The 17,964-nt window shown below is 30.8% G+C and overlaps 1 long non-coding RNA gene across 1 annotated transcript; it reads left to right on the forward strand.

The window, feature by feature from the left end:
• The first annotated feature begins 12,995 nt into the window (after positions 1-12,995).
• Positions 12,996-17,053, forward strand: LOC149061539 (uncharacterized). The gene is made up of 3 exons (XR_016190151.1): positions 12,996-13,156; positions 15,358-15,463; positions 16,959-17,053. It is a non-coding gene; the product is annotated as an uncharacterized LOC149061539 (long non-coding RNA).
• Positions 17,054-17,964: the final 911 nt, after the last annotated feature.

The following is a 17,964-nucleotide window of genomic DNA, read 5'->3' on the forward strand; positions in this document are numbered from 1 at the left end:
TAATGACACCTAATATAATAAAACATTAACCACATTTTTTTTAGTGTTGTTGTTATCTACATAAGTATACACTAAATAACATTTAGACAATGGAATTTACTAGGGTTGCCAACCGTCCTACATTGGGCAGGACTGTCCTACATTTGTTAGAACTTAGATTTGTCCTACGCGTCCTACAAAGCTTTACACTTTTTGTAGAACAATCCTAAATTCCTACATTTTACAAAAATAGACATTGAAATGTTGAATGTTCTTTATATTATTATCACAATATGTCAATATGATATTATTATCGACGTGATAGAAGATTATCATAGACTCTATGACAGGGGCGTACCCAAGGGGAGGGTTTTCGGGCCTGGACCCCCCATGGATTGACTGGATTTAAAATTCATAAGGTGCAAACCACTGATTGTGTAATAATATGGTTGATATAGTATATTTACATTATTATTATCGGTTAGGTTTATTTTTATTAATACTACCCTTAAGTAGTGCATTTACTGAAAGAGTATTTTCTGTTATGGATTTTTGAGAGAAATAAGTGTTCAACAGCTCTCATAAAATCTGAACAATTAATTTATTTTAATTATAAAGAAGACTGTTTTGAATTTTCTTAGTCAGTAAAAAAGAACAAAGATTTAATTAAGTTGGAGAAGAGTCAATATAAATATTCCTTCAAATGATTATTTTTGTTATTATTGGCTATTGTTGTTTGTAAAAGTCTTGTTTATTATTTTTTATTGTATAAGTTTTCATTAGATGCATAGTTGCATTTACTGAAATTTTTAAGTTTGTTACGAATTAAATAATATATGCTATTTAGTATTTATTATAGTTATTATTATATTAAATTCTGTTGATTACATGATTACACTGATTACAGTATGGTTTATTAAACTATGCTATGTTTATTTAACTATTAAACTGTTATGTATACATATAACAAGTATAAACTGCCAATTGTCATAATGGTGGTATTTTTTTATTTTTATTTTTGGTTTATCTAGACTGCAGTTCTCCCCCTCCCCATTTAAAAATTCAGGCTATGAAACTGAAACTATGCGACTATGGTATATAATGTGAATGAAAAAAATTGTCCTACATTAAACAATTTTAAATTGAATTTAGTGATTTCCCACGGTTCTAATTCTATAAATATTCAATATTGATCAGCTATTATTTACCTACCCATTTTTCCGGAACGCAACTATTATATTATTCAATGGTTCCGTTACAATCGTTGTCCGCTGTCTTCTCGAGGTGTAATCAGAGAGAGTTCCTGTTCCAGCTCCATAATTATATCTGGAACATCCCTGTCCATAGTTGCCTACCAATGCATTGGTCCACGGACTAAAATAGTGTACAATGCGACACTGTTAGCATGATGTGTTGCATCTCATAAGGAGTGTAGGTGAAAAATACATGTTCTAAACTCGAGTGCTAGAAGCATACCGATTTTATTGTGTATAAAGTACCGATAGCAGTACATGCGTTAATACATCATAATTGCATAACCTTTATTGTAGATAGCAGGTAGGTATCATAGCTATTATAGCTATGTAACATCTCCCTTTTTATATATAAACAAAACAGATTACCTATAGATTGAGTTTACAAAAGTGAAATAATACATAATGATACAAATTATAAATTAAGCTTAGTTGAAAATACAACACGTCGCTTACATATCCAACTAGGCTTCGAAACAACATTATCTTTGTTCAAATTATACCTGATCTGTTTACCGGCAGGCCGTAAATGTACAATATTTCGTAGTTTATTATTACCCGTGTTATCACTAAAAACATATGATCTGGGCGTATTGTTTTATTGATGATTTTAGCTGGCTTCCAAGTTTTAGAATAAATCTCTAAACATAATATAGTTTTGTTTTCATATTTTTATTTTCACGTACTAATTTAAAATCATTTACTAACCATAGGCTGTAGAGCATTGTTTAAGATTGGAATTTTCGATCTTAAAGTGCGACTCATTAAAAGTTGTGCTGAGGAAAACTTAGAGCCTATGATAGCACTGTTTCGATATTCTAACAACATTAATTGTTTATCAACTTTACCTTCATCCGATATTTTTAGTATTGATTTCGCAATACTTAAACCTTTCTCCGCAAGTCCGTTTAATTTTTGGGTATCTAAGGCTTGACGTAGTTATAACAAATTCCCAATCAGTCGCAAAATTCTGAAATTCATTAGAATTAAATAGCATACGACATGGAAATCTGTTCACGACAAAGCAACAAATGGGCCAAATAGAGTTGTGCGTAGTCTAACAAATAGGAAATTGTCATTGAATACTAGTAAGACCTTTTACATGACGTTCACTATAAATAGTACTCAAATCCCTATAAGTGATTTAAAAATTCACTTTTGTGAAAATGCTAAAAAGTGTGCTGACACAAATACGTGTAAAAAAATTCAATGAGTTCAAAGTATCAGATATTTAGGTATAACTATTGATAAACACCTGAGATGGGATCTGCACATTAATTATTTACTTAAACGCCTGCGTATTTCATTGAATCATTTTTATAAACTCCAGTCAATTTTACCTAAGCACCTCATCAGAATAGTATATATATCCTTATATCAAGCTGTTCTCCAATATGGTGTAAAGATTTGGGGTGGTGCAACTGCGAATGTAATAAAACCGCTACAACTACAGCAAAATAAAATAATAAGAGTATGTCTGGGTAAAATAGATTTAGTAGGGTCAACTGTACATAACTATAAAGAGCTAAACGTTTTGCCTTTTAAATTAATTTACCAGAAATTAGCAATATTATGGGTAATTAAAAATATAAACACTTGGTTTAATTTAAAAAGAGTAGAAGATAAGAGAATAAACAGAGCATATAATGCTCCTGTAGCATATACAAATACCTCATATGGTCAAAGATTTCTGGACTATCAAAGTCCTACTATCTTCAACTCCATGAATAATGAATTAAAAAATACAATTTGTATAACACCTAAGTATGCGAAAAAATTGGTTTCTGATTGGTTATTTACTAACATGGAAAAACTTTAATACTTGTACTAGTGTTACAAATTATTATGCTATATAAAAAAAAATAATAATATGATAAATGTAATTGTTAAATGTCTTCTTATGTTTATTTTTACCTAGTTGTAATATTTTACCTTTATGTGTACTTGTTTCTGATAATTATTTCTTATTTTTTAATGTTAAATTTATTTTTAAATGATATCGACTATCCAGTTCAAGACTGCAACAACTCGAAATTTAACAAATCCGAGTTATGTACACCATCTTATATATTATATTATGACGATTTCAGTTCAAGAACGCAATAAAATATAGTTAAATTATTGACCGCTAGAGAGCTCTTATTTCGTTTTATAATAACATAAATTTGTTATTCATATCCAATTCAAGACTGCAATAAGTATACTTATTGCAGTATTGAACTGATAATCTAATCGATTACAAGTAACATGTCGATATTATGATAATAATTATGTTTAAATCATAGTTATTTATATCTTAAACCGTGGTTGAGTTTTATCGGTAAGGATTTTGTTTTAGTTATCACTTAATTGAGTAAATAATGAAAAAGATAATACAAATTAAATAGTGACCAACGACTAATATTCAATTTAATAAACATAATAATATTATTATTATTATGATAGTAATATTATTAGGTGGAACTATGTTATGGTGATTTTCGTTAAATGTTTGTTTACTTACCTATATTTTTATGTGAATAAAGTTCCATAGTCTAATTAGTTAAATAGTTTAAATAGTTATTTAATTACAAAAATGTCTATACAGCAATCAAAAAGAGCAAAATTAATTGCGTCAGGCTTAAGCAAAACTGATTGTATCCCTATTGCAGAAAAGAGAAAAGTATATTATAATTCTACAATGAACAAATTCAACAATGAATTGACAGCTGTATCAAATTTAAGAAAATCTAAATGTTTACCCATTATAAAAAAGTACCCTAAAAATGATGAGGTAATTATTTTATTATAGTATGCATAATAAAAATGCACAAAGTCTAATTAATAATTAGTAATTATAACTCTGATAAATATTTTGTTTAATAAGCATTTAATTTTATTTGTTACTTTTCAGTATATTAATTTAAGTCCTACTAAGAATCAACTTGTACAAAAGTGGTTAGATTCGCAATGTACGGAGTTATTTATTCCACAGTATTCAGAAACTCTAATGGACCAACCCAATAATGAATTTACTGTTACACCTGAATCAAATTTAGAGACATCTGGAATTGTGCCTATAGTAGAAATAAAAAGAGTAATTATTTATGTATTTATTTTAATAGTGCCTTTTATTACCATAGGTAATAGTTTAAATTTAATAAACAATTTTATTTATTTATTTTAATTGTTTTTATAAATTCAATCAGAACATTTCAAACCCAGAAAATGCTACCGATAAACCATTATGTTTAGAATTGCAACCTATGGATCCTTTAGTTTCACATTCCTCTCAGTATTTTAAGGAAAAAAGGAATACTGAATTAAATATTACAGGTATATACAACTTTATAATACAATTAATGTTTATTAATTTTTACAATAATGTAATTACCTAGATTAATTGAATTTGTTTTAGATATTTTTGACCAATTATCATCAGTTTCTGAATATGATGACAGTACTAAAGATGCAAATTATTTACCACCAGGAGATCATAATTCATTAGCATCATCAAAATCTGATGATCATTCTAATGTGGTGATGAACCAGCACTTAAATGTTGTGGAAGATACATCACCAGTTGATAAAAGTATTATAACTAATACCAGAAAAAGATTAATTCATAAAGAAAACTGGCAGAAAAATATTAAAAAGCAATTAAAAAATTCTGGTAAAGAGTATGTTGGTGCTAACGACAAAGTTAAAGCTGCAAAAATAATGAAAATTCCCTGCAATGAAAAATGTAGACTGAAATGTACTGATAAATTAAAAATTGATGAACGCGCTATTATACACAATAATTATTGGAAATTGGCTGACATCAATAAGCAAAGAGAGTTTATAATAAGACATATGAGTACTATTAATCCTAAATATAGATCAAAATTACCAACCAATAGATCTCTTAATTACAGTTACAATTTTACAGTAAACGATGAAAAAATAAAGGTATGTAAAACAATGTTCATGAATACACTTGGTATATCAAGCAGAGTTATATTTACTACAACCCAAAAGATGTGTGATGGGATATTAGAAGAAGACAAACGTGGCAAGCATGGTAAACATGGACGTGCAATAAGTTTAGAAGTGAAAGATAACATAAGATCACACATAACTTCCTTTCCTGCAATTGAATCTCATTACTGCAGGTCAGCAACATCAAAAAAGTTCATTGATGGGAGTTTAAATATAAGTCTTATGTATAAACTTTATGTTGAAAATTGTATAAATCAAAAAATTAGTTATGGCAAAAAACATATCTATGAAACAATTTTTAATGAAGAATTCAATATTTCTTTCCATTCCCCCAAAAAAGACCTTTGTATGTGCTGTGAATCATATAAAAACAAAAGTGGTGATGACAAGTTGAATGAAGAGAACAAATATAATGAACATCAACATGAAAAAAATTTGAGCAGAAAAGAAAAAAACGAGGATAGTAAACTAGGTGAAGATGTTGTGGTTTGTTGCTTTGACTTGCAGGCTGTACTAATTACTCCTCGGGGAGAAGTCTCTCAATTCTATTACAAACGTAGATTGGCAAGTTACAACTTTACTGTGTATGACATCAAAAATAACCAAGGTACATGCTTTTTCTGGCATGAAGGTATCAGTAAAAGGGGGTCAAATGAAATAGGGTCATGTTTGCATTTGTTTTTACAAAATAAAGAAGGTAAAGATATCATATTTTATTCGGACAATTGTGGAGGACAGAATAAAAATAAGTATATAATTTCTCTTCTTATATACTGTGTCAAAAAATTTAGCATCCGTTCAATTACATTAAAATATTTAATTGTTGGACATACACAAAACGAGGGGGACTCTATGCATGCGAGAATTGAGGATGAGGCTAAACGAATTTTAAAAGGTGGGCCCATATATGAGCCATCTCAATGGGTTTCAGTTATAAAATGTGCAAAAAAAACAGGAAAACCATACGTTGTACATGAAATGCAAAAAGATCAATTTTTTGACCTTAAGCAACTGGCTTTAGATGTTGGACAAAATTTTAAAATAAATCAAACTGATGAAAATGTATTATGGAATTCAATCAAAATGATAAGAATCGAACATGATAATCCATATTTGTTAAAATATAAAACAAGCTATGCTGATACAAGTTATAAAATTATTGATACCAGAAAAAAATGCAGAAAAACTTTTAAAGACTTAAAATTGTGTGCTTTACAGAATACACCAAAAATTAGTCAAGAAAAAAAGAAAGACTTATTATCATTATGTAACTCACATGCAATTCCTAAAAACCATTGGGCATTTTATCAACAATTAGAAGTAGACTCAAAAAATTCAAAAAGAATTGTTGATACTGATAGTGAAACTTAAATACCTAGTTTTAGATTTAATTTAAAATATTTTAAACAACTAACACATTTTTTAACTATTTTAATATAGTTAACTATAAGTTTTTTTTAATAAATATAATAATGTAAAATTAGATCTAAATAATAATATTTGTGATAGTAAAAAGTAATCAAAATTAGTTTGTTTAATTATTTGTTTAAAAAAAGTGTAATTCTTTTTAGTTTGTTTTATTTTGTTATTAACCTATAAGAAGGTAGGTATATAGAAGTTATTCAAAAATTATTTTTTATTATTATTTTTTAAATAAAGGAATTTTGTTTTGGTTTATTTTCATAGTTATAACTAATAAAATATGTATTGGGTTTCAATTCAATAGTGCAATATTTTGACATACTGCCTTATTAAAAAAATATTTCAATTCAAAACTGCAATATGTGATCACAACTCATTAAATTAATTGATATATTTATATGATATTAGTAACAATGGAAACATTAATTAAAGACCTATGTGTATACCAAAAATTGTATTCCTAGCTAATATATTTTATATATTACAATTGACCAAACATTCAATGATTTTTCAAATCGCTCTCCTGAAAAAAGTTCTTTTTTGAGTTGTTGCAGTCTTGAACTGGATAGTCGATATTATGTAATTAATTCTACCACTTTATAACTCTCTTTCTCCAACAGAAGCGTAAGCTTACAGGAGAAAGATAAATCAATTAATGTTTTATTTAATATGTATCTTGTTAAGTATTATTTTTTCTGATTAATAAAAAAAAAAAAAAATAAATAAATAAATATTATCTGCCACAAGTTGCTTTGGAATCCAACGTATCGAAAAAATAACTTTTAGTATTTTAATTATATTATTTGAGGTTTTAGAAGATAAATAATTAAACTTAAGCCAACCAGAATAGTATTCAACTTATACTAGGTAAATATCTTTCCCATGAATCATGATCCAAAATATCACACCTAACTTTCTCATAAGGTAGATTAGAAACTTCTTGACATATCATAGGGTCTTTAATATTCTCATTTCTAAAGTTATTACCTACATACTGCAAAATTAGCAACATATTTCTCGATATCTTTATCTAAACCTTTCCAATAAAACAAGGAACGTGCCCTCATTTCAGTCTTACAAATTCCAAGATGAATTTCGTGTAGTTTAAATAAAATTTTATTCTGTAACTTCATAGGGACAAACACACGATTATTAAGAAAAAAGTGTGGTAATTTTTTTTTGTGTATATATATATATATATTACGAGTATTATTGTAACGCCATATCTATGCCGAAAGTCCACGGCAATTATCGTGTCAGATAAGGCGATCGTCGTTCGGAGATATTTGTCGTACCGATAGTCAGTTGTTATAGTGCGGCCACCGACGAACGCCGATTAAAGGCACGTAAACTATTAAATATTTAAATAAAGTTCTTTTCCGTAAACCCGAATTATTTTATTTACTTTACTTTTATTTTAATAATTGCTCCCAACTGAACACCCAAAAATATAGTGTTCTACAGTTCAGGTGTGGGGTTCATACGGAAATTGTGCGGTAAGTCGGTCGTGTGTGTGTGCGCTAAACTCGATTCGGTTTGTTTTTCTCTTTTTTTTTTTTCTGCATATATATGCATATAAAGCGTTAGGATACGCGAACGTGAAATTTTTTTTTTCGAGTGAATATTAATGAAGTAATATTTTCACCAGTAATTATAGTACTTATATTTTGTGCTGCGTGTACGAAGGCCATGCTATTTTAGCTGGGGCTGTCCGACGACGTGTTATATATCTGTTCGTTATCGGCGAGTGGCTCAGCGGAGCGAGTTGTTCGTACTATATATATATTTTATTACCTGTAGAGCTGAACTTATCGCGTGCGCGTGATGGCTGAGAGTAATAGATATAGTGATAGTGACACGACAACACAACACCGACGATATTTGGCAGATATAGCGATGGTAGTACCGGAATTTGATCCTGTACATGGTGCACTGACGATCGAAAAATGGATCGATAAAGTGGAAGAATATGCTATTCTATACGAGTGGGACGATGTTGCGATTCAACATTTCGCATTAACGAAACTCGCGGGAGTAGCTCGACTGTTCTCTCTACCGAGAGAAGAACGAACGTGGTTGCAGTGGGTACCACTATTGAAAGAAACTTTTCCGTCGACAAATGAAGACGTTTTACGGATAAAGTTGGACGCTCAAAATTTTACTAGGAAAACAGGTCAAAATATGATAGAATATTTTTATGAAAAACTGTCTAGGTGTAATCGGGCCGCCATGGACGATAACGAAAAGATACAATGGATAGTTCGCGGGATCGGCAACGATCGATACCGAGACTACCTGGGCCCACTATCTAACTACAAAAAGCCGGCAGATTTATTACCACATTTGATATCGGCAAATGATTACATCGAACGTGATAAAGAAAAAAATGTACAAAAATCGAACGAAAATTCAATTGTGAAACAAACACGTACAACGGGAACGAATAATTCAAACAAAACGTCACTGATTTGCTTTCGGTGTCGTGTTGCTGGTCATACGTCAAAGGAGTGTGCGAAGAAACCAACAGTGACTTGTTTTCGGTGTGCTAAACCAGGACATAAATCATATGAATGCCGTAATAAACCAAACGTGAGTGATACGACGTCAAGTTCTGTGCCGCAAGCCTCTTCGACGACCAATGTAAACGGGAAACAGCGATCGGTGTTGAAATTGAGTGACGGAACAGTGAGTCAAAATAAATATTTCAAAACCGCCATAATAAATGGCGAACGAGTACAAGCATATATCGACATGGGTGCTGCGTGTGTTGCAATGCGAAAGTCGGAAGCTGATCGATTAAGGATTAATTACGACGACACTACGCGGGAAGAATTTGTCGGTTATGGTTTCGGCAGGGTGAGTTCGTTGGGCCGATTCAAGACTACAATAATAATAGACAAAGTGAGTGCATATGTTACAGTAAATGTTGTTCCGGATGACGTACAAGAAATTTCGCTTTTAGTTGGTCATCCTTTCACGGAACAGCCACACGTCGTGATAATAAGTGCGCCTAACGAATTACGCGTGGAAGAAGTCGCGTCCGTCGAGATGACGGACCACGTCAACAAAACGCCAATGTGGGCCAAAGAAGCACTAGTAATTCCTAAAAATCATGTGGGACATATCACTGTTGTCACGACACTTCCGGATCGAGATTTATGTGTTGAAGGAGGGATACGCGCTACCCGGCAGATGGTGCCGCGTTGTTTGGTATCGACTGACGGCGAGGGGCGCGCGGTGGTGCCAATGATAAATTTATCTGATGGAGACGTCACGATTAAAAAAGGCGATACAGTAACAAGAGGGGTGCTATTCAATGAAGTGTTTTCGAAAGGTGAAAAATGTAATCGTGAAGTAAACCAAGAACCCGTGTCGCCCGAAGAAGTTGTGAGCGATCTCGCGGCCGATCAAGCCGGCGAAGTATTAACATTATTAAACGAGTATAAAGACTTGGTAGCTCGAAATTTGCGACAAGTAGGGTGTACCAACCTAACCGAAATGAAGTTAGTACTTAAGGACGATCGACCAGTAGTGTATAGACCGTATCGGATTTCCTATAAAGAACGAGAACAAGTGCGCAGTATCATTGACGAACTGAAAGAAGCAGACATAGTTGAGGACAGTGAATCGCCGTACGCCAGCCCCATACTGTTGGTGAAAAAGAAGAATGGTGACGTCCGCATGTGCGTGGATTATCGTGCATTGAATAAGAAGACGGTGCCGGACAAATACCCACTACCAAGGATTGACGACCAACTGGACAGGCTGCACGGTAACACGTATTTTACTAGTCTAGATCTTTTTAGCGGTTATTATCAAATACCAATTAATGACGTAAATACGCGCGCACAGACTTCTTTTGTAACGCCCGACGGTAATTTCCAATTTAAACGTATGCCTTTTGGTCCAACCAATTGCCCCGCAATTTTTTCGCGAATGATAACTGCCGCCTTAGGTAAATTATTGTATACGGTCGCTCTAGCTTATTTAGATGATATTATTATTCCGAGTAAAAGTGTGGAGGACGGCCTCGAAAAATTGAGATTAGTATTACAGTCACTGAGAGAGGCGGGTTTAACGATAAAAATCGAAAAGTGTAGATTCTTTATGCGAAGAATCGAATATTTGGGTTTTGAGATAAGTAAAAATGGTATAGAACCGGGGCGTCGAAAAATATTAGCGGTAGAAAACTTTCCCGTTCCTAATAACGTGCGAGCGGTACGCGGGTTTATAGGGCTAGCGAGCTACTTTCGTAGATTTGTGAAAGGATTCGCCGTGATTGCTCGACCACTGACAGATCTTTTGTGTAAAAATACGCGTTTTGAGTGGACAGACGAGCGAGATGAAGCATTTAAACTGTTAAAGAAAGCACTTACGAGTCGACCTATTCTATCGATGTATGAACCGAATGCATATACAGAGGTGCACACCGACGCAAGTCAACATGGTGTAGCAGCCGTACTAATGCAACGACAAGCGGAGGACGGTAAAATGCACCCTATAAGTTATTTTAGTCGTAAGACATCGAAGGACGAGGCGAAGTACCATTCGTATGAATTAGAAGCACTGGCGATAGTGAGCGCGTTAGAACGATTCCGCGTGTACTTAATAGGTATTTGTTTCGTAATTAAAACTGATTGTAACAGTCTAAAACTTCTAGCAGATAAACGAGATCTAAACCCAAGGATAGGTAGGTGGTTTATGAAATTATCGGAGTATCAATATAAAATAGAACATTTGAAAGGAGATCGAAACTTAATTGCTGATGCCCTAAGTAGGAACCCCGTAGAGTCGGAACAATCGGTGGATGTGGCTAACTTAAACGTGTTTGGAATAAAAATAACGACCGACTGGGTGGCGGCGCTCCAAAAAGACGACGAAGAGGTGGCGAGGATGATTGCAAAAATAGAGACTAATGACCCTACTACGAAAGATAGATATATGATAGAAAATAATAGATTATACAAGATAACAAAAGGGAGGTGGAGGTTGTATTTACCAACTGACCTTAGGTACGATGTTGTTAGTACTACTCATCGGGAATTAGTACATCTCGGGATAGAAAAGACACTATCTAAAATAAAAGAAAACTTTTATTTTCCCAAAATGGGAGAGTTTGTAACAAAATATATTAATAGATGTGTGAACTGTATGTTTTACAAAGTACCAAAAAAAAGAGAATTGTACTGGCATCCTTTAGATAAAGGCAGTGAACCGTTTCAAGTGATACATCTCGACCATGTGGGACCTTTCGTTATGACAGAGAGAGATAATAAATATATTCTTACGATAGTAGACGGGTTTAGTAAGTATGTCGTACTACGCGCCGTAAAAGACGTAACGGCTGTCGAAACTGTGTATTATATGCGCGAGTTTGTGTGTACGTACGGCCGGCCCGAACGAATAATCACAGATAGGGGTACCGCGTTTACGGCAGCGATATTTGAAAAATTCTGTCACGAACTAAATATAAGTCACGTGAAGGTAGCATCGAAAAGTCCACGCAGTAATGGTCAAGCTGAGATAATAAACGGAGTAGCTGTCAGGTGTTTGGCGATGATGACCGAGAATTCAGATAACGGCGATTGGGATTTAAGGGCGATGGAAGTGCAGTGGGGAATCAATAATAGTAGGCACAGAATAACAGGTCACACGCCGTCCGACGTAATATACCGTTTCAAGATTACCAGTCGTGTAGATAATCCATTAGTGAGCGAGGTGTCGAAAGTAAACAAAGATAAGGGTATAACAGAAAAAAATATTAATCCGACTGAGGTTCTGCAGCAACATCGCGAGAAAGAATTATGTAAGATAAACCAACGAAAAACAAGACCTGAAAAGTTTCGTAAGGGGGATTTGGTGTTAATTAAGTGGGAGGCGCCAGCTTCGGGGCAGAGCAGGAAGCTCGAGCCCAAGTACAAAGGCCCGTACCAAATAGCGCGAGAACTAAGATATGACCGATACGTTGTCACTGATGTAGAAGGAGAACAGTTGGGTCAAAGGCCGTTTTAGTGGGGTGATAGGATTTGACCGTCTAAAGCGAGTCTGTAAATAAAAAAAAATAATGTAATGTTTAAAGACGTGTTTTCAAAAGAAAAAAAATATATATGTAATTATATAAAAAAAAAAGTATGTTATTCTACCAATTGTTAATTTTTATAGTATTGTATTGTTCATTTGTTTTGTCGGGACGCCAAATTATCAGGTAGGCCGACTGTGGTAATTTTTTTTTGTGTATATATATATATATATTACGAGTATTATTGTAACGCCATATCTATGCCGAAAGTCCACGGCAATTATCGTGTCAGATAAGGCGATCGTCGTTCGGAGATATTTGTCGTACCGATAGTCAGTTGTTATAGTGCGGCCACCGACGAACGCCGATTAAAGGCACGTAAACTATTAAATATTTAAATAAAGTTCTTTTCCGTAAACCCGAATTATTTTATTTACTTTACTTTTATTTTAATAATTGCTCCCAACTGAACACCCAAAAATATAGTGTTCTACAAAAGTAAATCGTCATCATATAATATTTGGTAGGTAACGCATATTAAAATATGGTATAAGCTCACGCGAGACTTTATTTTTATGCTTAGGCCAGCCATTCTTGCACACGTATACTAATTGTTTTAATAAATCATCTTTAATTGTTTCTTGTACAAACTCATTTCGAATATTTTTAGACATATTAATTGAATGAACTACATCGGAAACATCGATATGAACGTCATTATCTCGAGACGATATACATGCTCGACTTAATGCATCTGCGATAAACATTTTTTTTCCGGTACATGTATAAGATTAATATCATATCGTGATAATTTGACCTTAATGCATTGAAGCCTTTTAGACGGAATGTCATTTATGTTCTTTTTCATTAGCGAAATTAAAGGAAGGTGGTCGGTTTTAACTGTCACGCGCCTACTATAAATATAAATATAAATATAATATAATATTAATATAAATATAAATATAAATATAAATATAATGATGAAATACCTTGCACGCAAATAAGACTGACAGAAATTCCTTATCAACCTGTCCGTAGTTAATTTCGGTTTCAGATAAGCTTTTCGATTTAAAACAGACTGGTCTGCCTTCTTGTAACAAAACACATCCATTGGCAAATTTACTACTATCTGCCTGTATGATCACGTATTTTGTGTTATCATAGTTTCTAAGTACGGAGGGACTAGCAATTAATGTTTTAAGTTTATTTACACACTCATTATGTATTGATGTCCACACAAACTCATTATTTTTTGTAAGAAGATCTCTTAGTGGCTTAGTCAACATTGCCAGATTAGGAATAAAATTTCCGACGTAATTAACCATACCTAAAAACCTTTGCAAATCTTTTATAGTTTTTGGTACCTAATACTCGAAAATAGATTTAATACGATCACTATCTGGTTTCATTTTAAAATGTATGTCCAAGGTAATTAACTTTATCTACCTTATATTAAATTGCGTTTTTATTAAATTTAATATTATTTTTCATAGCCAAATCTAAAACCTGTTTTAATGCACAATCATGTTGAGTCTCAGTGTTACCAAAAACTAAAATATCATCAAGATATTATATGAATACATTTTCAATACTTCCGAACACTTTCATATTCCATTTTTGACATATTTCAGCTGCATTATTTATTCTAAAGGGAATTCTATTGAAACAAAAAATACTAAACGTGCATAAATTAGAACTCTCTAAATCTAATTTTTTAGTTTATTTATTTGTTAACGGGCTGGGCCCTATACAACAGTTTAACATAATACAATAATATATAATTTAAATAATTAATACAATGACACAATTAAATTTATATAAGATAATAACTACAGAATAATAAGTATAATAATGATAATAAAAAAAATAAAAAATATATATATATATATATATATATATATTACCTATATATATATAATAATAAAATGTATCAGTTTTGATTTTATTTGCCAAAAACCATCTTTCAAATCAAAAACAGAAAAAACTCTTGCATTTTTCAGTTTTGACGATAAATCTGATAATGTAGGCATTACACAATATTCACGAATTATATTTTCATTTAGATCGCGTGGATCCAGACATAATCTCATACATCCATTTTTTTTTTCAACAATCAGACTAGTGATTATTGTGACTAGTGATTTATTTATTTTAATGTGTGATTTAAAAAGTCCATATTTTATTGTAATTTTGATTTTATTTTATCTTAAATTTTAACTATCAAATGATTTGAATATATATTAGAATTATACAAGTATTATTACCTACTATTTAATCATACTATTATAATACTATGCTATAATCACATTATTATCCAGCTCTTTACCCAAACTACTCCCATTGATTTACTAAAGGTCCCACATGAGCGACTTTTTTTACTATGGTGGATAGTTAAGGAAGTAAAGAGTGTCAGTAATATTAAAAAGGCACTAAAACTTAAAAAAATGTATGATAATATTATTGGCATGTTTGAAATTTGTGCAAGTTAAAAAACATCTTTTATAGGTAGAAAATTAACCTTAATTTGTAATAGTTTTTTTTTTTTTTATAATCACCTAAAACATACATTATTACCTACTTTACATTACAATATAATAAAATTTACTGTAAAATAAAGAATTTTAATGTATGAATTACTTACTTATACAATAAACAATTATATAATATTTTATTATGATTATAGGTTTATTAAATTTTTGTCTAATTATTTATATTGATTTTCAGGTAGTCAACAAACCAGAAAAACAAGAGGGATAGTGGATGAATGTTGTTCAGTTCCATGCAAACGAAAATACCTAAAACAATATTATTGCGCTCCTGAACCACAGATGTATGTAATTTTTCATTTATTCTAAAATTTTAATGATGCTTAATGGTTATGATTAGTAATCTTAAATTGGAAATATAAATCGATTATTCAATAAAACTAACTCCTTGATAAAATTATCAAACGTTTTAAAAGAATTCCGTTTAGAAAAAGTATCATGAGTGATGAGTCCGTCCTATGTTTAATATGGCGTATGAAGTTTCCCCATAAAAACTTTTTCCTTCTCACTCTAACAGGCTTAGGATTGTCCAGATTTAACAGGCATGATTGAAAATGTGCTTCTTTATGTTTGAATTTACAAAGTTATACATAAAAATATAATATAATATATTATAATATATTTATATTTATTTATTTTTATTATATGTACATTGTACAAGGTAATATTTTTTATTTGTTTATAGCAAATTCAAGTTGTGAAATATTTTTATTTTCATATTTTATACTTTTCATACCTATTGTGGTTATTTAAAGATTAAATATATTATAGTCATGGCTCAATTTATCTGGCACGTTAAAATTGTTCAAACTCATTTTAAGTAGCCTGATATTTATCCAATTATTTGAGACTTGGCTAACCACTCACTACAGGCATAGATCGTTTATTCAAAATATTTAAACACAGGTAAAATTATAAGCGAGTTATTAAACTATTTATTTTTTATATTTCACAAAAAATAACATTATTTAGTGAATAAACAATAACTACCTACTAATAGGTTCAAACGTAAAAAAATGAAAATACTTATTACATGTTAGTCATGTACTTTGTTAATTAAGTATTTGATTTAAATAAAGTCACTTAAAAAATACATAATAAATAGTAAATAATAAACACTTAACTGTAAAAACATATTGATATTACAGTAACAACTAATATTGTACATAATATTCGAACATATGATCCATATCACAGATATTGGTAAATAAACCTTATCTAAATATATATCTAAGTCCAGACCTGTAAAGAATACATTTAAAAAGTATTTCGGTAAATACTCTGCAAATATATTTATTTTTTAAGTATTTAAATACTATTCAAATACTCAAATTGTATCATAGTTCGAACACTACTCAAATTTTTTATTAAAGTATTCGCAATACTTTTCATATACTTTTGGTTTTTAAGCAATGTAGGTATTATAGCCAATAGACACATAGCAGGTTTATAATCATTTTTATTTTTTATTTATTAAATAATTTTTTATTACATTTTAAAAACATAATGTTTTCGAAATTCAGTATTATGGCTAGAATTACTGATATTAAAACATAAAATAGATAATTCTACTTGTGATGTAGATCCGGGGTAGAAATATTCAAAAACAAACACAATTTTTAAGAACGTCCATAGTAAAGTCACCAGGTAAAACCAGTTTCAATCACCCAAACAGGCTAATAATGTTTGGTCAAAACACCCAACCAAACTGTTCTCAATGGAAAATTACCAATCAATGTATTATTTATTCAGAAATAAATTAATTTTTGTAAATTGCAGATCTAATTCCCAATTTGCAGTGACTACTGCAGAATCTACAGATTCAGACGGAAAATCAAGTCTCATTAATTATTCTTTATACTATTATCCCCTAAGTAAGTATCTGCTTAAAATACTTTACTGGTGAGATTTAAAGATAAAAGAGTGCAATTTAAAACACATAGAGTAGATAATATTGAAATTGTTAGATGTTATTATAATTCCTAACAAGTAACTAAATAAATTATATAACATATTAATGATTCAAAGGAATATTTGCAATAACCTAATTAATTTCATTTTTTAATCTGAAATTATGGCCCTCTACTATGCTTTATTTTCTCTATGCACTCTTTTAACTCAAATATCATTAAGTATTATGCTGGATTAGAATCCGTTAGATATACTTCAACTTTTGAATCTTAAATCCACGAAACACACAAAATAAAAGTTGCTTCAATAATTATTTTTGTTTTTACAGTTGGACGTGTATTAGCTGATTTTCCAAAAGATTATCCAATCCAGTAGGTAATCAATATGGATTGTTAAATTAAAAATAAACTTACTATGATGAACTGAGTTGTGTTGTTTTTTTATTATTATACTTATTAAGAATGAGATCAGTAACACACTAGTACTACCCGTGTCAATGAGATCAGGATACAAGGATTATTTATGTTGTGATTGAGGGGGGGGATACAAATTGTCATAATATTAAAGAATTGATTTGTTTATACTATATAATAACTACCTACAATAGACTTAAAATATCTATTTTTAGATCATTACTTAAAAAATGAAATAATTATAGAAGGTTTGTTGAAATTTTCAATCTTTGTCTATATAACTTTTTGTTCATTTATATTACAAAATAATTTGTGAATTTTGTTAAATTTTATCATTTTTGTCCAATTTTGAACTAAAATTGTTTATGTAAAAAAGTCATGGCCTTGTATCATATTTGTAAATCTTAGATATAAATGCAATTTTTTTATCAATGCTTAGAGAAAAAAATTAAAAACTTTGA

The sequence above is a fragment of the Diuraphis noxia genome, unplaced genomic scaffold (genome assembly GCF_037042655.1).
Source record: "Diuraphis noxia isolate RWA-SAM2 unplaced genomic scaffold, SU_Dnox_SAM2 contig0001, whole genome shotgun sequence".
In the NCBI taxonomy this organism is placed as follows: Eukaryota; Metazoa; Arthropoda; class Insecta; order Hemiptera; family Aphididae; genus Diuraphis; species Diuraphis noxia.